The sequence below is a fragment of the Geotrypetes seraphini genome, chromosome 4 (genome assembly GCF_902459505.1).
Source record: "Geotrypetes seraphini chromosome 4, aGeoSer1.1, whole genome shotgun sequence".
Classification (NCBI taxonomy): Eukaryota; Metazoa; Chordata; class Amphibia; order Gymnophiona; family Dermophiidae; genus Geotrypetes; species Geotrypetes seraphini.
Genome location: NC_047087.1, coordinates 219,058,734 through 219,083,311, shown reverse-complemented (window position 1 = coordinate 219,083,311; position 24,578 = coordinate 219,058,734). Strand labels below are relative to the sequence as shown.

At 43.7% G+C, this 24,578-nt stretch overlaps 1 protein-coding gene across 3 annotated transcripts in view; it reads right to left on the bottom strand.

The window, feature by feature from the left end:
* The window catches only part of LOC117359057 (mannose-binding protein-like), a 49,675-nt gene extending 34,687 nt beyond the window's left edge, over window positions 1–14,988 (bottom strand). For 2 of the 3 annotated variants that reach the window (XM_033941190.1, XM_033941192.1), the window contains exon 1: window positions 14,844–14,988. The gene's annotated coding sequence lies outside the window, so the exon portion shown is untranslated. Of the gene's footprint in view, window positions 1–10,381; window positions 10,506–14,843 lie in introns of those variants that run through there. The other variant, XM_033941191.1, reaches the window with a different exon arrangement.
* Between the last annotated feature and the right edge of the window lie 9,590 nt (window positions 14,989–24,578).

Sequence of the window (24,578 nt, the reverse complement as noted above, 5' to 3'; positions counted from 1 at the left end):
ACCCTTATACATGACCTCATGTCCGCTGTTCTTTTGCCCTCCGAGTTAGCTATACTACATTGTAGGGCCCATTCCAATAAGACTGATGATATTTCCAGAGGCAACGCCCTCGCTGACACCGTTGCCAAGGACACTGCTCGCTCATCCCTCCCTTCTCCCACTACACTGTTTCCTGTTATACCTCCCTCATGCCCAAATACCCACATGCTCGTCGAACTTCAGGCCCATGCCTCCTCGGAGGAATTGCAGGACTGGATCTACCCTGTAATGCAGAAGAATCCATCTACTGGATTAATCTGCAAAGAGGGGAAACCATGTATACCACAGAACAGCTCCCCGATTATTATTGAACAATTTCACGGTATAGGTCATAGCAGCATCAAACATACCACAGACGACATTTCAAAACACTTCTACATTACTAACTTGAAAATGTTGGTTCGAGAGTACATCTCCAGGTGTTTGATCTGTCTAAGGGCAAACCCCACCGACCTACACAAGGCCCCTCACCAACATCTCCAATACCCAACTACCCCGTTTACCCACCTGCAAATTGACTACACTCATATTCCTAAAGGACAAGGTAAACAAGAGTATGCACTGGTCATTGTAGATATGTTTTCACGATGGCCCGAAGTTTTCCCCACCAAATCTGAGGACGCTAAGACCACTGCAAGAATTATCACAAAAGATGTCATTCCAAGGTGGGGATGCCCTTTAGTTATTGAATCTGACCAGGGCCCGGCCTTCACCTCAAAACTCTGTAAGGAAATTGCAAAAATGCTGCAAATACAGTGGAAATTTCACATACCTTATCACCCACAATCCTCGGGGGTAGTAGAAAGAATGAACAGAACAATCAAAGATAAATTAAGGAAAGCCACTGCAGGTACGTTTGAAAGATGGAAGGAAGTATTGCCTTTTATACTTGCCGAGATCAGAATGACACCCCACAAACATTTGAAATTATCACCCTTTGAGATATTGATGGGTAGACCTTTTCCCACTCCTTGGACAAATCAGCCCATGATAGTACAGGAAGGTGACCTTGATTCAATTAGAGAAAGATATGTCAGGGACCTACTGAAAATTATGGGTGACAATTCAGACAAAATTGCTCTCAAGTCTCTTTCTCCCCCACAGGAACCTACACACCCCTTCCAGACGGGAGACCTGGTGGTGATCCGACAGCTGGGAAAGACTAAGAAACCTCAGGACCTTGCCTATGGTCCCCCTACTACGGTGATTGCAGTTACCAGGACAGCCGTGCTGACAGACGATTCCCCCGCGTGGATACATGCCAGCAGGATAAAGAGAGTCCCGCCCATTCCGGAACGAACAACAGAGGTACTAACGGGTGCAGACAGCACTGACCTCCAACGATCAGAAGAAGATGACATCTCTGACGTTGCGTTCCTGCATCAGCCCATGCCATATTAAGACCACTTTTCTGGCATACCTTCTCATTGTGACTATTGTACATATAAGGGCAGAAGTATCCATTACACAGGACAATAGCCATGTCACCACTCTGTGGTTTAACTCATCCAACACGCATGTGGCTACTTTCACTTTTGATTATTGTGACATAGTCTCTTGTCTCGCTACTCATTTGCAATGTACCATGTACCGTAGCCCCATATATGTGTGTGTGACCGATGATTACTGGGGACAGGATTGTGCATCATGGGGAGCTGTAGGGTGGAACACGGGAGTTGATTGGGAATATAAACCTCAGAGTGCTTTAGATAAAAGGGATAAGAATGGTAGAACACTCATTTCCCGGATGACCCTAACGGCACCAGGCACATGCCAACCCAATGGGAGAACAGGACATAATATGAAACTCGTATTAAATATAGAAAACCCCAGTGCTTCTGATGGGGGCTTATATATACTAGGATGTTTTTCCAACGCACTAGGGCTGTATCTTGGGGGGGATGCCGTGGGAGCCCGTGGAAAATTTCATATTAAGGATATGTTTAAATCTAGCGAATGGGCTACACTAAAACCAACCACTCCCGATGTGAATCCCCTCCAACCGCACATTCAGACTATCAACGGGATGGTGGCCATGGCAGATCCCACATTTAAAGATACCTATGCAGCTGAGACTGGGTACTCTGGGATTAATTTGTGGTTGGAATGGATGAGATATACGGCTGTGTCTCATAACAAATCAAACTGTTATATTTGCGGGGCGGCCAAACCCCATCTAGGGACCGTTCCCCTAACCCTCCCTGACGACATTGCCCTCTGTCTTTTTGCCCTATACACCAATACCTCCTATAATAATACTATTTGTGCGTATTGGACGGATATATATCCACTTATCATCAAAACCCCTAGACCTAGCGAGAATTTTCAGTTCTATCCTGGGAATTATACTTGCTACAATGGTTCCACTACAGGTAAGGACCTTGGTATTCTGGGTCCCACATACTGTCACATTTACAGTAACCTCACCAGTGATGTCCTTCAAAATATGACCCAATCACTGGGTGATATTTATTGGATATGCGGGGATATGCGAATTCGCTCTAAATTGCCCACATCCTGGAAGGGGGAATGTGCCCTAGCCAAGGCCATAATGGGGGTCCATATATCCCCGGACATATCAGAATCTACGGATCCTGCCCACGCGCCTAAAAAAACCCCAGCATTGCGACGAAGAAGGGAACTTAAGGGAAATTTTGACCCCCACGTATACCTAGACGCCATCGGTGTACCAAGAGGGGTCCCCAACGAGTTTAAAGCACGAGATCAAGTGGCGGCAGGATTTGAGGCCCTCATTCCCATAATTACGGTCAGTAAAAATGTTGATTGGATTAACTACATCTACTACAATCAGCAACGGTTTGTTAACTATACTAGGGATGCCCTACAGGGCTTAGCAGAACAATTACAAGCTGACTCCACCATGACCTTCCAGAATAGAATGGCACTAGACATGCTCCTAGCCGAAAAGGGTGGTGTTTGCTCCGTCATTCCTAAGACAGACACATGTTGTACCTTCATCCCTGATAATACTGGACCTAACGGTAAAACTACCCTCGCCATCCGTAAACTTACTGACCTCTCTGAAGAATTGAAGCGTAATTCCGGTATCTCAAATCCATGGGACCAATACTTCGGATGGTTGGGAGGTTGGAAACAGGGCCTGGTCCAACTAGCCATTATCATATGTATCGTACTTGTACTCCTCTTTCTTTTCTGTGGGTGTGCAGTTCCTTTAGCTCGTAGATATTGTTTCAAGCCATTCGACATACAAGGAGCCATGTACACACCCCACCCCTCCTCATCTGATGATTATACCGCTTACCTCCTGTCTTATAAACAGCGCAAAAATAAATGTAAGAATCATATTATATAAGAATAAGATTCTTAAGAGGGGATTGAAGGGTTAAGTCTATACATATGCTTATTGAGAAATGTTGCTTTGTGTGCTACGTGCAGATTTCTGAGAGCTGGCTCACCACAAACTGCCATACATCCTTTTTCATGAACTTACAGGGACGACTGAAGAAACAAGTTATACATTATTCTTCTCTTGTCCTTTACTTCACCCCCACAGTATGGTATGGTCTTATCTTTGTTCTGTGATTAATGTGTCTTTTCCGAGGACTGGCTCACCACAAAGACAGCTACATCCTGCTTTGAGAAATGCCAGTTTGCACGTATGCATGAGCCTCTGCTAAATAGCTACACCCCAGACAATGTATATAAGCCAAGAAAGAACGTAATAAACTTCAGTATGTTTTGGATACCTACTTTGTGTTGGTGTGTCTGATTCATGCTCCTGATATCAGTCTTTGTGTATCTCTGATAGAAGCCACCTAGACGAGTTAGCATCAGGGGGTCTTAAGAACATTCGCAAGGAAAACTCTCACTGGGAGTGTGAATTTTTCCTTTCACTCTCCTCTATTTTCAGACCCATTATTTCTTCCCCCCCCAAAGTCTGGCATATGCACGTCACTTTGAACTCCCCTTCCTTCTCTCCATATACTCCCCTCCCCTTAAGGCCTGCCTGTCCCTCCCTTGAAAGCTTATACACCCTTGAAGGCCTGCATCCCCCCTTGAAGGCCTGCATCCCCCCTGAAGGCCTGCCTGCCTGCCCCCCCTTGAAGGTCTATCCCCCCCTTAAGGCCTGTCTTCCCCTGAAGGCCTGCATCCCTCCCGAAGGCCTGCCTGATAGTTCCCCCCCCCCTTGAAGGTCTGTCCCCTCCTGAAGGCCTGCACCTCCCCCTGAAGGCCTGCCTGCCTGTCCTTCCTAAAGGCCTGTCCCACCCCCACCCCGAAGGATTGCTCACCCCCCCACCCCCGGAAGGCCTGCGTGTTCCCCCTGGCCTCCCTGGTGTCCGGCTTCCCTCCCAGGCCTCCCTGCACCGTTTACCATTGTGAAACAGCCTGCAAATAAGATCGCGATGCTAGCGATCTTTCTACTGCTTCAGAGCTGTTTCCTCTGCTGCAGTCCTGCCCCTCCTCTGACGTCAGAGGCAGGATCGTGGAGGAAACAGCTCTGAAGCAGTAGAAAGATCGCTAGCATCGCAATCTTATCTGCAGGCTGTTTCTCAATGGTAAGCAGTACAGGGAGGCCTGGGGGGGGGAATCCAGACACCAGGGGAGGGAAACAGACGTCAGTGGTGGGGAAGTCGAACTCCAGGGGAGGGAAACGGATGCCAGTGGGGGCGATGCCAGACACAAGGGGAGGGAAACGGACGCCGGGGGGGAAGCAGAACTCCAGTGGAGGGATGCCGGGGGGGAAGCCGAATAGCAGCACTTTGACTGACCCTCCCCCCTCACCCTCTAAAGCAGATGCGGCAGCAGCCAGCCAGCAAGAGCAGTGCTGCCATTCCTGCTTTAGGGGGCGAGGGAGAAGGGTCAGCCGAATCGGGAACCAATTTTTTTTGTTTCGAATCGATTCACCTGAAGTGAATCGGTGAACCGATTTAAATCGTGAATTGGGCAGCACTACTTACCACAGTAGAAGTGGACTTGGACCAGATATACTAACAGATCGACAATCTTAAAAGTGACAAATCCCCTGGACCTGATGGAATTCACCCAAGAGTCTTAAAAGAACTGAAGGTTGAAATCGGAGAGCTATTGCAAAAACTTGCCAACCTGTCAATTAGAACTGGACAGATACCAGACGATTGGAAGATAGCGAATGTCACACCAATTTTCAAAACAGATCAGGAGGAAAACCGGGCAACTACAGACCTGTGAGTCTTACGTCTGTCCCTGGAAAGATGGTCGAAGCACTGATTAAAGATAGCATAGTCCGGCACTTGGATACACACAACCTGATGAGAGCCAGTCAACATGGCTTCAGGAAAGGGAAATCATGTTTGATGAATTTTCTTCAATTTTTTGAGACCATGAAAAAACAAATTGATAGTGGAGAACCGGTGGACATAATATACTTGGACTTCCAGAAAGCGTTCGATAAGGTTCCACATGAAAGACTTCTCAGGAAACTACAAAGCCATGGAATAGAGGGAGATATACTAAGATGGCTAGGCAAATGGCTGGAGAACAGAAAGCAGAGAGTGGGCATAAATGGGAAGTTCTCAGACCGGGAGAAAGTGACTAGCGGTGTACCCCAGGACTCGGTACTTGGGCCCATCTTATTTAATATTGTCATCAATGACCTAGAAGAAGGAACATCCAGTGAGATCATCAAGTTTGCAGACGACACAAAGCTATGCCGGGCAATCAGATCGCAGAAGGATAGCGAGGAACTCCAGAGTGACTTGTGTCAGTTAGAGAAATGGGTGGAGAAATGGCAGATGAAGTTTAATGTGGAAAAGTGCAAAGTAATGCATTTAGGTAGAAAGAACAAGGAACACGAGTATAGAACGTCAGGTGCAACTCTGGGTAAGAGTGAACAAGAAAAAGACCTGGGTGTACTGATAGATAGGGGCCCGCCGGCAGTGTTCCCTCTAAGCTGAGCAGGTGTCCTCCAGCTGCATTGCTACCACTAGGGGGTGGAATATTTTCAGTCGCTAAGGACAGGTATGTTCCCTGGAGTCCTGCAGAACTTGCCTGTCCCTCACAATTGAAAAATGTGACAGTAAAACAGCACCCTCTATTGGTGAGACTGTGGGTGGAGGACTCCTCCTCAGGACCCTGAAACCATTCGCACAATGCGCGGCAGCGGCAAAGAAAGCAAATAGAATGTTAGGCATGATAAAGAAAAGAATCACGAGTAGATCAGAGAAAGTTATAATGCTGCTTTATAGAGCAATGGTCAGACCACACTTGGAATATTGTGTCCAACATTGGTCTCCCAACCTAAAGAAGGATATAAAACTGCTGGAGAGGGTACAGAGACAAGCAACGAAGCTAATAAAAGGTATGGAGAATTTGGAATACGAGGAATGACTTAAGAGACTGGGATTGTTCTCCCTTGAGAAAAGGAGACTGCGAGGGGATATGATTGAGACTTTCAAAATACTGAAAGGAATCGACAAAATAGAGCAGGAAAAAAAATTATTTACAATGTCCAATGTGACATGAACAAGAGGACATGGACTGAAGCTAAGGGGGGACAAGTCCAAGACAAATATCAGAAAGTTCTGCTTCACGCAACGAGTGGTGGACACCTGGAATGCTCTCCCAGAGGAGGTTATTGCGGAATCGACCATTCTAGGATTTAAAAGCAAACTAGATGCACATCTCCTTACGAGAATTAGTATATAGGCTTATAGATGGAAAATATTTATAGAAGAATACGTACTGTTGCAACCTAAGGGGTGGGATACACTATAGCCCTCCCCACAATATCTTCTATATTACAACTGGTTATTAACAAAAGTCTTCAGGCCCTCAGAGGTGCCACCAGATGCTCAATTATGTCTCATAGCATCTAGCTTTATGCCCCCTATCGTCATCGGGTCTCTTTAATTTTTTAAAGTTTTTTTTGTGCAATGCTATATTTTCGTGTTAATTCAATAAATAGTTGATAAAAGTTAGAACTTATCTTGGGTGGTTCAGCCAAGAGGGATAGAGTACTGCCAACATGTTTCACCCTATTCGGGTTTCCTCAGGGCACAATCCCTCAGAACTGTGTGTGCTCTATACGACGTGGCCACCCTGAAAAGGATTAGGTCCCAATCCCTGGGCCCATACTTTCTCTGCCATTTGGAAGTCAGGTGCACCTGGGGACATATTGTAGAGGCAAGAAATTTTCTCCAAAACATGTCCAAATTTTATTATGAGCTTCACATCTTTTATATCATTCTAAATGAATCAGTGTTGTCAGCATGTGTCAGCATGTGACGCAAACACAAACCATATATGGACACAGGTCACATGAAACTTTAAAGACATCAGCATTTTCCTCTATCTCTGGCTGGAGTCCAAAAGGTCAGAAAAAGCCTTGACCAGCAAAGCCTCTTAACTAAATCTGTTTGCAAATACGGCTTATAAAAACAATTGAAGTCACTCACAACAAGTTAAGAACATATCTTTTCAAACATAAATATCCTTGTACTCTCTTCAAAGAAGGAAAGACAAACAGGGTCTGGATTTACAGCTTTAAACAACATATGCCTAAGGAAAATTACCAAGGTTCATGATACGTGTCCCTTCACACCCGAATGAATGATCTAAGATGCTTCTTAGATCATTCATTCGGGTGGTCACGTCGTATAGAGCACACACAGTTCTGAGGGATTGTGCCCTGAGGAAACCCGAATAGGGTGAAACATGTTGGCAGTACTCTATCCCTCTTGGCTGAACCACCCAAGATAAGTTCTAACTTTTATCAACTATTTATTGAATTTACAAGAAAATATAGCATTGCACAAAAAAAACTTTAAAAAACTAAAGAGACCCGATGACGATAGGGGGCATAAAGCCAGATGCTATGAGACATAATTGAGCATCTGGTGGCACCTCTGAGGGCCTGAAGACTTTTGTTAATAACCAGTTGTAATATAGAAGATATTGTGGGGAGGGCTATAGTGTATCCCACCCCTTAGGTTGCATCTCCTTACGAGAGGCATAGAGGGATATGGGTGACTAAAATTACGCCAGGTGTACACCTGGCTGGGCCTCCGCGTGTGCAGTCACCGGACTTGATGGACCGAAGGTCTGATCCGGAGATGGCAGTTCTTATGTTCTTATGACTTTTCCTACAGGAAATTGTCCACATCCTTTTTAAAACCAGCTACACTATCCACTCTTACCACATCCTCTGGCAATGCGTTCCAGAGCTTAACTATTCTCTGAGTGGAAAAAAATGTCCTCCTATTGGTTTTAAAAGTATTTCCCTGTAACTTCAAGTGTCCCCTAGTCTTTGTAATTTTTGACGGAGTGAAAAATCTGCATCTGCATCATAATACCTGATGCTGTTAGGAAGCCTGGTTTCCCTACCCAATGTCACTTTCAGTAGTGAGGGAGGAGTACAGTAACTATTGGGAGATGCATGAAGGACCATGCCTTAATCCCTCTAGTGGTCAGCTACTCAATCAGGGCACATTATATATTCTAGATGTGATCTGAAACAGGACTAATTTAGGATGCCCTTCTTTTTTAAACTTGGACATTTCTTCCCATTCTATTATCACTGTTGAATGTCCTATATTTGGGCCCTCCCTAGTCCCGCCCTAAACACACCCATAATATGCGACTTTTCTATTTGTCAAACTGTGGTGTAGGGTGTCCAAATTCTGCCTTTTGAAAAGCACAATTTGGATATTTTTGACAGATGGACTTTTTTGGGAACATTTTGAGACATCCATCTACTTTGAAAATGAGTGTCATAGTGTTACCTGGGTATCTTAATAGCATAAGCAAAAAAATAGGTACATTTTCGTAACAACTCAGACATTATCCCCCCTTTTTACTAAACCGTGATAATGGTTTTTAGCACAGGGAGCCGCGCTGAATGCTCTGCGCTGCTCCTGATGCTTATAGAGTTCCTATGAGCATCGGGAGTAGTGAACAGCGTGGCTCCCTGCGCTAAAAACTGCTATGGCAGTTTAGTAATAAAATAAAAAAAGGGAGGGGGATGTCATGAAATTAACCCATCTGTATCTTTTGTACATCTTGCATTTTTGCTTATTATTTATTTATTCTTTCATTCGATTTATATTACTTTGTTACCCCTTGAGTCTGATTTTTTTTCCATAATTTGTATTGTTTATACAGTATTTGATCATTTTAAGTTTCAAGTTTATTAAAAAAATTTTATACCGCTTAATCAAATTTCTAGACAGTGTACAGAAATAAAAAATATCTTAAAAACAAGTTAAAGTTAAATTACTAAACATTTTACTATTTTACTATTGTTATGTTCTTTAACAAAACTATAAGTTGTATGGTAAGTTGTACCTGTTGTACACTGCCTTGATTCAATTTCTTCATAAAGGTGATAATTAATCACAAGAAATAAACAAGCACAATTCTCTTTCTCCCTACTATCTAGAATGCGCTATAGTCTCTTCAAAAGGACGGGATCTTGCAGTCCCAAGCAGGACACCAGTGAGTATAATTATTTCTCTTGGTGATAAATAAGTTTATATTTATCTTTATTTGATACATCGTATATGTTCAACTAAAAGGTCAAGGAGGTAAACAATAAAATAATTTAAAAGAAAGGGAACTCCAAATCAAGATAGAAAAGACACATCCACTCAAAAATCACTTATCCACAAACATTTATAAACCAAAATCCTAAAATACTCTGAACATCTTAACATACTAAGGGGTCCTTTTACTAAAGCGCACTAGTGTATCTTAGCGCTAAAAATTAGCGAGCGCTAAATGCTAATGCATGCTAACGCATCCATAGGATATAATGGACGCATTAGCACGTGTTAGCATTTAGCGCACGATAATTTTTAGCGCACGCTAAGATACACTAGTGCACCTTAGTAAAAGGACCCCCTTAGTATGTTAAGATGTTCAGAGTATTTTAGTATAAGGACTCCTAATACGCTAATATTCTAAAATTCTTTATTTCTAGAGCATAATCTGGTTCTGTTTTCTGTGTAATTCAAACATTTCTTTCAGGCCCTTCATAATAATCCATTGCTCTTATACACACCAAATAGTGACTCATAGCATATGTTTTTGGAGAACCTGATTTTTTTTTTGCAACTATACACCCAGTGACAATCCAAATCTTCAGGGGTACATAAAACCCCCTGAGTCTTCCTAATACTGCTCAATAATCCAAAAATGTAAGATGCTATAAAAGGAATGCTTCACGGGAAATCAAAATATATTCTTAAACATTAGAACATAAGAATTGCCATACTGGGACAGACCGAAGGTTCATTAAACCAAGTATCCTGTTTCCAACAGTGACCAACCCGAGTCACAAGTACCTAGCAAGATCCCCCAAATAATCCTGAAATAAGGAACTCACCACAGATTCACGTCTGGTACACTTGAATGCTCTGCTGCTCTGTTGCAGTCCTAGCTGGGATTCATATCTTAATTTATGCCTTGTTCTTTGGCAAGGTTCATCTAGTTTTCAAGGAGAGTTTCTTGGAATTTCCAACATACTTGGAAATATCTGAAAGATCGTTTATGTATTGGAATAAGACTGACAAACATTATCTGAGGCACTCAGGGTTCTTTATGACTCCTTCTACATTCCTACTACTTATTGCAAAAGTATGTAAAAGTTTTTAGTTGTGTAAGAAAGATAGCATGGTACAAACTTGTGAATATTTACAATCTTCTTTGGGCTTTTAAATATCTTCCCTGCATCACTGAAAATATTGAAGGTAGATAAAAATTTTCAGTAGCGCCAGTCAGTCCATATCGGTGACTCGTCAAATGCGTGTATGGCAATAGCTACCTGACAAATGCGCGCAAGATAAATGCACACACTGAATGGGATGCTACCCATCAAATGTGCCCCGATGGTGGATACTATTTTGTCTTTTTGAGGGTTACAAAGTAACCCTCTTTTTTGAAGAGGTGGGGTGGGGAACCTGAGGAGTCTGATCACATCAGGGCCTTCCAGATATCCACTTATGACAGATTCAGTCATGAGGCGCAGTTGACAGGCTGCAATTGTCGTGCGTGCTATTATCAGGGCGCATTTGTTGGAGCGCAGTTGTGCACGGATTTGTCAGTGTACCATCCATATCACGACTTCGGCAAATGTGAGGCAAAGGACCTCATTTAACAAGCTTTTTCCTATAGATACAGAATAGGAAAATACTCTTAAGCCATAATAAAATATTGAAATAAGGAGGTTAGTTTTCAGAGGTGAGATGGCCATATCACTTTAAATCAAGTGTTATCAACCTAGTCCTCGGGACACATTCAGTCAGCCAGCTTTTCAGGATGCATGCAATGAATATGCATGAGGCAGATTTGCATAAAGGGGAGGTAGTGCATGCAAATTTATCTCATGCCTATTCATTGTGGGTGTCCTGAAAATCTGACTGGCTTGGTGTGTCCTGAGAATTGGGCTGAGAACCCCTCCTTTAAATGGATGAATCATCCATTGAATGTTTTTCTTGAGGTACCAGTGTAAGACTATGAAAACGTTCTTTACTTAAGATGCATCCCTCATACATCACAAGTGGTTCTCACACACTTTACATATTGTTTGTGGATTCCATTTATTGCTGTTATCCCTGGAAGTCAAGTAATAGAGAGGAGGGGGTGAGGTGGGATGGGATGGGATGAAATGAGAAAGGAGACCAAAGGGTGGGTCTAGGGCAGAAGCTCATACCAGGTGGATTATTCAGATCTGTATGTAAGTAGTACAGTACCTAATTCTATCTGGGTCCTCATGTTATACACAAGGAGTGTTAGGCCTATACCTTCATGGTACAACTTTTATTTAGATGTCCTCTCACTCTCGTTGCCTCAAAAGCCTTATATTCTTGCCTGTCACTCTGTCTCTCTTGTCATCAGACCCTTTCTATTATCCACAACTTAGTCCTCAATTCCCTCTTTTCAATTTCTTTCCCAGTTTCCTTTCCATATTTTCTCATACTTTCCCCAAAAACCTGTCTCCTTACACTTCCTCTCAATCTCTTCCTTGCCCCTCCCAGTGGTGTACCTGGATTTGTTGCCACCCGCAGCGGAGCACCCACTCCTTCAGGTGCATCGCCCCCCTCCTCCAGGCAGTATGTGTGTGTGTGCGGGGGGGGGGGGGTAGGGGGGTACATGAATTGGTTGATGGCCACAGTTTGCGTGTGCTCAGCTATCAGATCTGCCAGTCCCATGCTTCAAAACAGGAAGTTGACATGGGGGGGGGGAGGGAGACGAAGGCCATGAGTATGTGGACTGTGGCCACGTGGCTGCTTACTGGCTCCACCTGGGGCAGAGCACAATCACTGCCCTGCCCTTGGTATGCCACTGACCCCTCCAGATCCCAAGCTGTAATAAACTTTGCAGTTCAAAGTATTGGAGTGAGTCAAAAGAGGCAGGGATTGAGTAACTTAAAGGATTTTTTTAGGTAGATCCTATATAGGTGTCCAGGAGGAATCTATTTTCAAAATCCCCCGAGTACCTGACTTGGAGAGTAGTTACTAAGCTAAGGTAAAATGATACCTTTATTATATCATATATTATTATTGAGGTGCTTTTTATGCATTTCCTTGCTTTCCATCACATTATCATTTTGCTTATGTTGCAAATAATGCATGTTTTCCCCATTTAATGCATATTACTTAGCACCTTAGTAATTGCTGCCTTGTGGGCCTATGTAACAAAAGTCATCCTAAAAACCATTTAGCATGGCTCTCATTTTACTAGCCCTATTAAGTTTAAAATATGTGCGTAGATAGTAGACTTGGGGGTGGGTCAGTGGAGTGGGCAGACCTGATGGGCTATGGCCCTTATCTGCCGTCATCTTCTATGTTTCTATATTAACCATCTGTCTCACATATACGCCTTGCCAGGAGTTCTGTGCTTATGCGCAGTAAGTTTAAGTTTCAAGAAAATGTTGAAAACACAATTGTTTATAAATGCTTTGTTATGATGAGATATTGTGTGGTGTAATTATCTGCAAACGCTTTATTAGATTGAACTTGTATGTACTGTCTAATATTTATGACTGTTGCTATGTAAACCGTATAGGATTTTTATGGTATATAAATTTATAAATAAATAATCAATACATCTAAGCCCCCATTTAAAAAGCCTGGGATATGCATATTTGTGTTATTGGTAGGATATATAATCCAATGTAGCCAGAAATGTTTTTTTACTGCTAAGCTCTAACAACCATATATACATGTAGAAGCAAATATACCCAATGGTTTATATTTCAAAATATAATTTTCAAAATAATTTTTTTGCCAGATTCATCAGAAATGCCACCAGCCAATCAATCATTATTTTTACAGTTGCACTGAGAACTGTTATTGTGGCATTTGTGTCATCATCATCATGAAATCTGCTTTTTAGAATTATTTTGAAAAGTGCTTAGTGCTCATAGTGTGTTATAAGAAATAAACTTATTTATAAAACTTTTAAATGACTTAGCTTATGGCTGTTTTCCATACTGGCTTGTTTTTTTTCATATTGTTTTAAGCTTTTTGATCTGCGTCAGGAAGGAACCCATTCAATATGTTTCGCTCACGACTTTCTCAAGAATAGTCCCCCCTTCGTTCTCGTCACGCACCATCCCGCCTAAGGGCTCCTTTTACTAAGCTGTGTTAGTGGTTTTAGCGCACGCGCTAGACGCTAATGCCTCCATTAAGCTGGCATTAGTTTTTGGCACGTAGCGTGGGGTTATCGCACGTGGCAATGTAGCGCTCACTAAAAATGCTAGCACACCTTAGTAAAACAAAGGGTTAGTGTGCCGGCCTGCACTAAAAACTGCTATTGCGGTTTTGTAAAAGGGGGTTTTAAATAGGTACATTTCAAAAACTAATGTATTAAATTTAAAAGTAAAAAGCTGAGGGGGGCGTGTCTGAGCCACAGACAAGATGGATGCTTGAATCTCTCTCTCCTCCCTCTCTACTTAGATTATTGACTGCCTGACGTCTTTTCTCTTTTTTTTGGGACTTCTCATCTACTTTTTTCAAAAGATAAACATGTCAGCTTCTAAACCATGTAAAATGGATACCTCTCCTAGCTCCACTGCTAGTTTGAAAAGGACCAAACAGGATCCTCTGACACCGGAGAAAATGGCTGCTAAGAAAAAGTCTGCCACCTCAAATGATGTTATGCTGGAAGAAATCAGAGCCCTTAGGGAATTGACCACAAAACATTTTGAAACTACAAAAGAGTTAAAGGATGATCTTGCTGAGATCAACTCCTCTCTGACACAATTTCAACTGAGAATTGAAAAGCTTGAATCCTGTGTGGACTCTGCTCCCTTGGAGTCAGCTCAATTTCAAGATCTCACTGACAAGAGTATAAAAAAGCTTGAACAAGACCTCGAGGATATTACTAACCGAAGCAGACGTAATAATTTAAGAATCATTGGCTTAAAGGAACATATTGAAGGGTCTGATATGACTGAATTCCTTAAGAAATGGCTACCTAAGGTATTAAACATGGACCCTGACTGCGAGCTGGACATCGAGCGCTCTCACCGTGTTCCCTCTCATATGCGCCTCAATCAGTCTTCCCCACGCCCGGTGGTAGCCAAATTCCTTCGCTTTCCACAGGCTCTACAAATCCTCACTGCGGCCAAGAATCACCCTGGACTGAACATCGACAGACGGAAGATACTAATTGTGCCCGATCTTGCAAAAACCACCGCTAGAAAAAGAAAATCCTTCCTTGCATTAAGACCACGAATGAAATCCCTCAACGCACGCTATGGTCTCCAGTATCCGGCACGGATGGTTGTTACCTTAAATAATTCCACTAAAGTCTTTGATTCACCCGAACTCCTGCAAGCCTACCTGGATCAGACTCAGTCGAAAAACTCCTGAAAGTGCCTGCTTTCTCCTCTCTCACTGGATCCCTGTTTTCTGCCACTGCAGACACCTCGATGTCTCCTGACTCCGATTTGAAGCTGTTTACTGTTCTTTTGATTAATGGTTAACTCTGTTTGAAGCAGACATTTGGTTTCGGTTTCCACATATTGAACTACTGCGAGATCTGTGCTGAGAACTCTTTCCCCTTATTTTGCTTTACTCCCTGTCCTCGTGTTTTCATTACACAAAAGGGCTCCTGCCCTGCCTGAGGACTTCCCGCGCAAGTACTGTTAATTACTAAAAAGCTTTTTTTTTCATTATCCAACTGATTTCTTTCCCCATAATTGTCTTCCCACTTTGTACTTTTTAATATTATGTCTTCTTTCTTTAAATGATTTTTTGCATTGATTTGTTTCTACATTTTCCCTACTTTCGGGGCTTTTTACTGCTGTTATACTCTCTGGTATTGTTTACTGCTTCCACTTATAATGCACAATACTCCTGCCTTTCTTTATCTCCAACTTGAAGGCTATTAACCCTGTATTGAATTACTGCATTGACTAACCTCGCACTTTTTGATTTCCTAATTGCTAATGTTCGTATTGCTGCTCTATCCTGACTGGTAGATTCTCCCCCCAGTCTACTGTGAGATTACGATGGTGCTATAAGTAAACCCAACTTTTTCCTTTAATTTCTCTATCTTTCAGGTTACTGCATTTCCCTTGATTGTTTTAATTTATAAGCTGTTCATCCCCATTTATAATCTCACTCTTTAATATTGGTTTTTAAGTCTCCTTTTGTATTCTCCTTTGTATTCTCCTTTTGTATTCTCCTTTGAATACAACTGTGAATTAATGTACTGCATTCTTTATCTTCCCTATCTTGTTACTACGTGCACATATATATCCTCAATACCTTTGGATAATTCCCTAACATCCCCATGTTCCTAATGAATTTGTTGCGTCTCATTAACTAAGGTCCAAAATTGCATGAATTCTGTATATCCTGCTCTCTCTCTAATGTGTTTAATAGTATTCAGTTTGTCCTTTGAATCTCCCTTATGTCCTCTTTATTGTCAGTTATCTCTCATGATTGTTTTCCCATTGTCCTATACTTGCTGTATGCAGCTTATACAATACATTATTAATGCTTCTTATTCATCATTTTCTCCTTCATAATATGCTAATTGATGAATTTTGTAGCATCTTTCATACTTTTAAACTGTAATGTACTGTTCCTCAACTGAAATACGTTTTTTCCTACCTCCCTCTATTGCTTGCTACTATATACTGGATAGATTTCCCTCTCAATTTGCAATATTAATTGTACTATGATTTTGTGTAATCACAGATTGGTTAAATGAATTCATACCTTTTATTTGATGTCTAATCATCTTGTTGCTTAACTCTCTGTGATCTTTATTTATTTGCATCTCAATGAATTTTCCTGCTTAGTCCCCTATGGCTTATATTTTTGTATAACTTATCAACTACTGTCTTTCTATATTAATTACACTTCTGTTCTCCTATTCTCAGAAATCCACTGTAATTGCTTATGTTATTAGTCTGTGCAGTTTTTCTTTTAAGCCCCTTTACTGGCTTCCTGTCACCACACTACTGAATACAACCTGCATTTGTTGATTACTTTACTCAGTTATATACTTTCTGAAATTATCTTTTATTGAACTCATCCTACGAAATGAATTGCTAATACTTCCTATATATTATTTTTCCTTTTTCATAACATACTGACTCATAGATTTAACAACCAGTTTCATATTTCAACAAAAAAAAAAAAGGGGATTGCTATGTGCTGTTTTTTCTCTTCATTCCTTTATGTTGTTTATTGGTCTATAATATGTGAATCTTAATATATGATATTCCTTGCTACAAAATATGATTATATACCTTTTCATTATTGTTTGAACATTTCGCTGCTTAATTATATGTGACTCTTTTACATTGCACATTTCTTTGAATTTATCTCTTACTTCTCATGCTGTAGGTTCTCTGCAACTCTTAAACATTCCTGTCCTTATATACTAGCTCATATTTTTCTTTGTTGATCTCCTGGTACTTTATTTACTTGATGATATTATTAATCCACGCTTCTTCCTTAACATCTTCTTGTCTGATTATTTTCATTATCACGCTCTGTCCACCTCGCACTTCTTCAATACTTATCATAATAGATTGCTTTCACAATTATTTCTAACTTACGACTTCTCAACACTAATTTTCTACTGGAACTATCTTATCACTAGTTCCCACCACTCCCAATCTTCTTTCTGTGTCTTCCCTTTTCTCCTCTGTCTGGCTTTCTTGAATACTTAGTTATACCTATTGGAGGATGTTTCTGTTTTTGAGAGTCTCTTGTTCTGTTGCTTCCCCCTGATATCTCAATTATTCTCGCCTGGCTGAGTTCTTCTTGCTCACTATGCCTACTTCTGACATAGTCCCCTGGAGACCTACCTTTTCTTCTCTCTCTTTCTCTCCTCCTTCTAATTGTCATGATTGTATAGGCTCAAACATACCCTATTTGCATTATGTCTACCTCTAATGCCTTAGCCACGCTCAATTATGTATCCTGGAATGTAAACAGTTTGCGACACCCAATCAAACGGAAATAAATTTTCACTCCTCTTAAAAAATGTAATCCTTCAATTGTTTTTTTACAAGAGACCCATATTTCCAATACTTCCCACTTTTTGAACCCCAAAGATGGACTAAACTACATTGCTGAATCTCCAGCAACTGGCAGAAAACATGGTGTTGTAATCTTATCTCATAAAAATGTCTCTCTCCAACTCCTAGAATCTAAACATGATTTAGAGGGTAGATGGTTAATAGTTAAAGCACAAATTTATTCGCAAGAAGTACTTCTTGTTAACGTATACACTCCAAACATTGACTCTCCTGAGTTCTTTACACAACTTTTTCAGTCTGTTTCAGACTTTGACCCTCTTCCTATTATTATTGCTGGTGACTTTAACCTACCTCTGGATATATGGTTAGATAGACACTCTCCTTCCTTTATCACCCCAACTAAAGCTGCCTCTGCTCTACATTCCCTTATTAAACATTATAATCTTACCGAACCATGGAGATTACAACACCCAGACGACAGGGACTATACATACTTTTCCGCGCCTCATTGTAGTTATTCGAGAATTGATTACTTTCTTATCTCTTCCTCGCTGATACCATGTCTAACTGCCTCTAAAATTAATACTATAGTTGTCTCAGATCATGCCCCGATATCTATCACACTGCAATGGTCCTCCGTTAATACGACCAAATATCCTATTTGGAAGTTGTCTAATTCCCTGCTAATGGATGACGCTACTAAACAAAGATTAACTACATTTATAGAGGAATTCTTTTTATTCAACATGACTGAATCAATGGACGAACTAACTATATGGGAGGCTTTTAAAGTCTCTCTTAGAGGTGAGTTAATTTCTATTCAAGCATATGAAACAAAACAACAAAAGCAGGAACTTCTTAACATTGAATCTCAAATTATAATTCAAGAACTTCTTTGCTTCTAATGATAAAACTCTTCTACCCAAAATATACAAGTTGAAATATGCACACAATAAGTTAGTTAGCCTTGCTGCACAGCAAGATATCTTTCTTACTTCTACCAAATATTACATAGAAATGAATAAAAGCAGTAAAATGCTGGCTAATTACCTTAAGAGAAAAAGAGTTAAAGTACAGATCCCGACGATAAAAACCTCTACTGGACAACTTCTTTCTTCTCATTCTTCTATTTCAGCGGCTTTTCATTCTTTCTACTCTCAATTCTATTCCTCAGATACCCCTGATCAATCGGACATTATTAATCAATTTTTGACTTCTTTGAACTCTACTAAACTTACCATATCAGATTGTGAATCTCTACAAAGATCATTTGACGTTTCTGAAATAGTGCTATCTATAAAACATCTCTCTTCTGGGAAATCACCTGGCTTAGATGGACTTACGGTAGAGTTCTACAAAACCTTCCAACAAAAACTATCCCCTATACTCACGTCTCTATTTAATTCTCTTAATCCCCAGAGGATCTCTAACAGTCACTTTTTAGATGCTGTTATCACAGTTATCCCTAAACCCAACAAAGACCCCCAGCAAATCCCCAATTATAGACCTATATCGCTTTTAAATGTTGACTACAAAATCTTTGCTACAATCCTCTCTTCTAGGCTGCAACATCATATTAGTAACATTATTTCCCCACATCAGGTTGGTTTTATGCCAGGCAGACTCATTATTGATAATTCTCGCCTGTTTTTTCATTTAAATTCCATCGCTAACTCTTCTCATGAACCTTGTATAGCTCTTTCTTTAGATGCTGAAAAAGCATTTGATAGAGTAGAGTGGTCTCACTTATTTCAAACAATGCAATGGTTTGGTTTTCCTCCTAAATTCTTAGAATATGTTAAAATCCTTTATTCTAATCCTAGAGCCTCTGTTATTACAAATAACATACTGTCGCCTTTTTTTACCCTACATCGAGGTACTCGTCAAGGATGTCCCCTCTCTCCATATCTTTTCAATTTGGCCCTCGAACTAGAGGTCTGCACGGGAACGGGGATCGCGGGGATCCCGCGGGTCCCGCGGGGATCCCGCGGGTTCCCCCCCTGGCCCACGGGACTCCCACGGGGACGCCCCCTGGCCCACGGGACTCCCACGGGGATGCCCCCCTGACCCACGGGACTCCCACGGGGACGCCCCCTTGCCCACGGGACTCCCACGGGGATGAAAACAACCTACCTAAATTCTGGCGATGCAAGCATGCAGCTTACAAGTCTGGCCGGCGTCGCGTCGGGAAATAGCCATGTTGAGCGCTCAGCACGTACACAGATGAAAGCCTTGCTTGCTGATTGGTCCGGTGGCCCCGCCCCACCGTGCCGCCGGACCAATCAGCAAGCAAGGCTTTCATCTGTGTACGTGCTGAGCTCACTGCTCAGCATGGCTATTTCCCGACGCGGGCATTAGGCTGTTTTTTGTCATTTCGGGTGTGGGATGGCAGCGGCAGCAGCAGCCTGAAAAAGAAATCATCCTGGCCGGGTTCGGTGTCATGCTCCGGAGCTTCTACAGCCTTCCTATCTCCCTCTCCCTTCTACCTGCGGCTCTCTTCGGCAACTCAGCAGCAGCTTCTGACGTCGGGGCCTACCCTCTGCGAGTCCCGCTTGTTTCAACTTCCTTTTTCCACAAAGGTGGGACTCGTAGAGGGAAGGCCTCGATGTCGGCAGCTTGTCTTGATCACCGCTGCTGACGAGTTGCTGAAGAGAGCCGCGGAGCAGGGGGGTGTTGCCAGGTGCAGGTAGAAGGGAGAGGGCCAGATGCAGGACTCGTGGGTGAGGGAGGAGAAGAGAGAGGGGAGAGAAACAAAAGGAAATATTTCATACTGGGCTGGGCCGGAGTGGAGAGAGGGTGGAAAGATTCTGGCTACAGGGTGCATTAACAAAGGAAAAGGGGGGAAAGCTGAAAATGGAGATAGTGACACAAAGAAGAGAAAGGGTAAGCAGGACCTTCTGAATAAGGATAGAGATACAGAGGGGACATGAAGAGGAGGTGAAATAGAGACATAGAAGTAATGCTGAAAAAGTGTGTGTGTGGGGGGGGGGGGAGATAAAGACATTGAAAGGGCAAATGGTGAATATGGGGTAAAGACAAGGACAGAGACAAATGAAGATTCTGAAAAAGTGGTGAGATACGGATATAGGTGAGATGGACACAAAGAAGGGTGATGCTGGAAAATAGGTGGAATGGTAATTCTGACAGACACAGAAGGGAAATGCTGGATCAAGGAGAGATGGGGCTCAGGCTGGATGGAATGAGGAGAAATGCCTTGTTGGCCCGGAACTTCCTCTCCTACGTCAGAATTGACGTCAGGGAGCGGAATGCTGGTCAGCGCGACGCTTCTGCAGGGAAAGCTTGGGACGGCGGTGGCTTAGGGGCTATTCTCCGATGGCTGTGGCAGCAAACCGAGTGGCTTGGGGGAGGGCACGGAGAAAGAAAGAAAGGGGGCAGACAGAGAGACAGAAAGAAGGGGGAACAGGGAGACAGAAAGAAAAAGTTGGGGGAGAGAATGAGGTCTGGAGGAGAGGAAACATACAGGAGGCTGAAAGAAAGGAAGAAAGATTGGATGCACAGTCAGAAGAAGAAAGTGCAACCAGAGACTCATGAAATCACCAAACAGCAAAGGTAGGAAAAATGATTTTATTTTCAATTTAGTGATCAAAATGTGTCTGTTTTGAGAATTTATATCTGCTGTCTATATTTTGCACTATGGCTCCCTTTTACTAAACCGCAATATTGTTTTTTAGCGCAGGGAGCCTATGAGCATTGAGAGCAGCGCGAGGCATTCAGCGTAACTCCCTGTGCTAAAACCTACTATTGTGGTTTAGTAAAAAGGGAGGGGGTGTATTTGTCTATTTTTGTATTTTGTTACCGAGGTGACATTGCATAGAGTCATCTGCCTTGGGAAATGTATATGGCAGATATCTTTATTTTGTGTTCAAAAGAAAAGGAAATGCATTTCTGGTTTTATTTCTACAGTGTTGAAGTACTTGTTGGCCCTTGCTGTGACTGGTGGGGATCCCCAAGCACCGCCAGCAGAGGACCTCCTCTAGAGATGGTCAGAACTCCCCTCCACCAAGCGCAGCAGTCGCTGGCAGCATCCATGAGCCACTGAGGTGCCAGCATCTGTGACTCAGGGACGCTACTGCTGCCTGCCAAGCTTGGCAAAAGGGACCCCAGGCCAACTGCAAAGGAAGTCCTCAGCTGACAGTTTGTGGGTTCTCATCAGCTGAGTATTTATATTTTATATTTACATTAGAGGTTCTGGTAGAAACCCATTTACAAAGTATGTATTCTTCCCAATTAATATTTCCAAATTAATAGTCTCTTTGCTTATTTGTAAATGGGTCTCTACCAGAGCCTTTAATTCAGTAGCATAATTAAATAAAATAACTATTTCTGAAGTTTATAGGGAAGGATGGTGACGGAGGGGATTCCTCGCGGGGACGGGTGGGGACGGAGGGGATTCCTCGCGGGGACGGGTGGGGACGGAGGGGATTCCTCGCGGGGACGGGTGGGGACGGAGGGATTCCTCACGGGGACGGGTGGGGACGGAGGGATTCCTCACGGGGACGGGTGGGGATGGGTGGGATTTTGGCGGGGACGGGTGGGGACGGGTGGGATTTCTGTCCCCGTGCAACTCTCTACCTCGAACCCCTTCTTTTAGCCATTAACTCTCATAAAGATATCTCCGGCATCCTGCTTAATAAAACAGAATATAAACTTTCAGCATATGCTGATGATGTCTTACTATATCTCACCCAACCAGACAAATCCCTACCTGCTCTCTTTAATCTACCGTATTTTCACGTAGTGTGACAGGGAAGCTCCTGTCACAGTGATAACTACTGCTAAAACTCCCCAGAATGCAGCACAGGGCTCTGTAAAACCCGGCATGGAGCCAGGACATCTGGCTCAGCCAAAAGAATGCAAGCCCAGGCAGGTCCCAGCACAGCTGAAGAGCCAGTTAGGGAAGGCTCTGAAAACTACTAATTGCCCCTATCACTCCTTTCCCGAAGTCAGGGAGAAACCTGAGACCAATTTGGGGAGGGGTGGAGTCTGACCCGGGAGTTTGCCTTATAGGCAAAATCAGTTTGCAGAGAAGAGGGGAGAGAAGAAGGACACAGCTGTCTCTGATGAGAGAAGCCAAATCACTCAAGGAGTTTCCAGGTCACAGAGGGTGCCTAAGACCCAGCATGAGCGTATGGCAGGAAGCCAGCACCTAAGGAAAGGTGGTACAGCACTTGGGAGGTACAGTGACTGGCAACCTAAACCCCAGAGAGAAGGGCTGGGAAATTATCCCCAGGGAAAGGCTGCAGGTATTTTGGCAGACTTGCAGAGAGGGGGATGGGAAGCACAACATGGTAGAAATGAGGAAATGTTAAGCCAGAGTTCCCATGAGGGTGAATGGGAAATGTGCAGTGTCCTGAGTGATAATATAAGTGAAGAGGACATGGACCTGGGGGAATACAGTATGTGAAAGTCCTCAGCTAATCTCCTGAAGAACGTTCTCCCAGTGTTTCTGTGTTTCACACGGAAGCCAGAGCATTGCTGGCAAAGCTAATGAGGTGAGGAAAACGTGTTAATAAGATAAAGGGAGCTGAGAGGGGAAAAGGCTTGACACAAGCCGTGCTCAGCTATAAAAGCCAGAAGGTGTTAAGGTCCAGAGAGATCAATAAATCCCAGTGGGGATACGAGCCAAGGAAGTCATGGAACTGATATAATATTTTGATGTGATAGTATTTTTCCTTTTGATAAGGAGGAGCAATTCAGCTCCTCAGTAAAACACCTGAGACTCACCTGGACTGTAAAATAATTGTGTGCAGGATGCACCCAAAGGACTTGAACAAACCAATGTGAATGTTTTCTTTTTGCTTCTGTTTTCTTTTCTTTTACTTTGGGACACTAATAAACCTGGTACTGTTTTTCAAGGAATCCGGTATCTGGGTCTTCCTTTCACCACCATATAAAAGGCGTACTAAAATTCTTACTTGTGGTCCGGGCCGGAGTTTCCCACCTACTCGGGGACAGGCCCAGCCACAGTAGATAACGCGCACCCGTGTAAAACGCGCACACGGGTATAGCGCGCGGAAAACACAAATTTATGTACAGAAATTTTTATATACTGCGCACACTCGTATACCGCGCATGCTGCCCGACTCTCCTCTGGCCACCCCGACTCTCCTTTCGCCCGCCCCGACTCTCCTCTCCCCCTTGAAGTCCTGTCCCCACCCTGAAAGCCTGATGCCCCCCCCGACATCCGATTCACTCCCCCCGCAGGACCACTCGCACCCCCACCCCGAAGGACCGCTTGCATGCACCCGCACCTCCACCCCGAAGGACCGCTCACACGCACTCCCACCCGCAACCGCACCCCCACCCTGAAGGACCGCTCGCACCCCCACAGCCTCCCAACCCCCCCATCATGTAGAAGCTCCTATCGGTGTCCTGCTGCTTCCTCTTGGCGGTCCCGACTCCCCGACACGATCGGGGCAAGAGGGAGATCAAGCCCTCTTGCCCCAACCAACCGCGGCACCCCCGACACGATCGGGGCAAGAGGGAGCTCAAGCCCTCTTGCCCCCCCGACTCCCCGACACGATCGGGGCAAAAGGGAGCCCAAGCCCTCTTGCCCCGCCGACTCCCCAACTCCCCGACAATATCGGGCCAGGAGGGAGCCCGAGTCCTCCTGGCCCTGGAGACACCCCCCCCCCCCGCTAGTTGTTCGGGCCAGGAGGGAGCCCAAGTCCTCCTGGCCCTGGCGACCCCCTTCCCGCTAGTTGTTCGGGCCAGGAGGGAGCCCAAGTCCTCCTGGCCCTGGTGACCCCCCCTCCCCGCTAGTTGTTCAGGCCAGGAGGAAGCCCAAGTCCTCCTGGCCCTGGCGACCCCCCTCCCCGCTAGTTGTTCGTGCCAGGAGGGAGCCCAAACCCTCCTGGCCACGGCGACCCCCTACCCCCACCCCGCACTACATTACGGGCAGGAGGAATCCTGCCCTCGACGCAAACCCCCCTCCCCCCAACGACCACCCCCTCAAGAACCTCCGACCACCCCCCCAGCCGACCCGCGACCCCCCTTTCCATTTTTCTCCTATAGTGGTCATATTGAAATCTGAGACTCCTTTGCTCGACTTAAC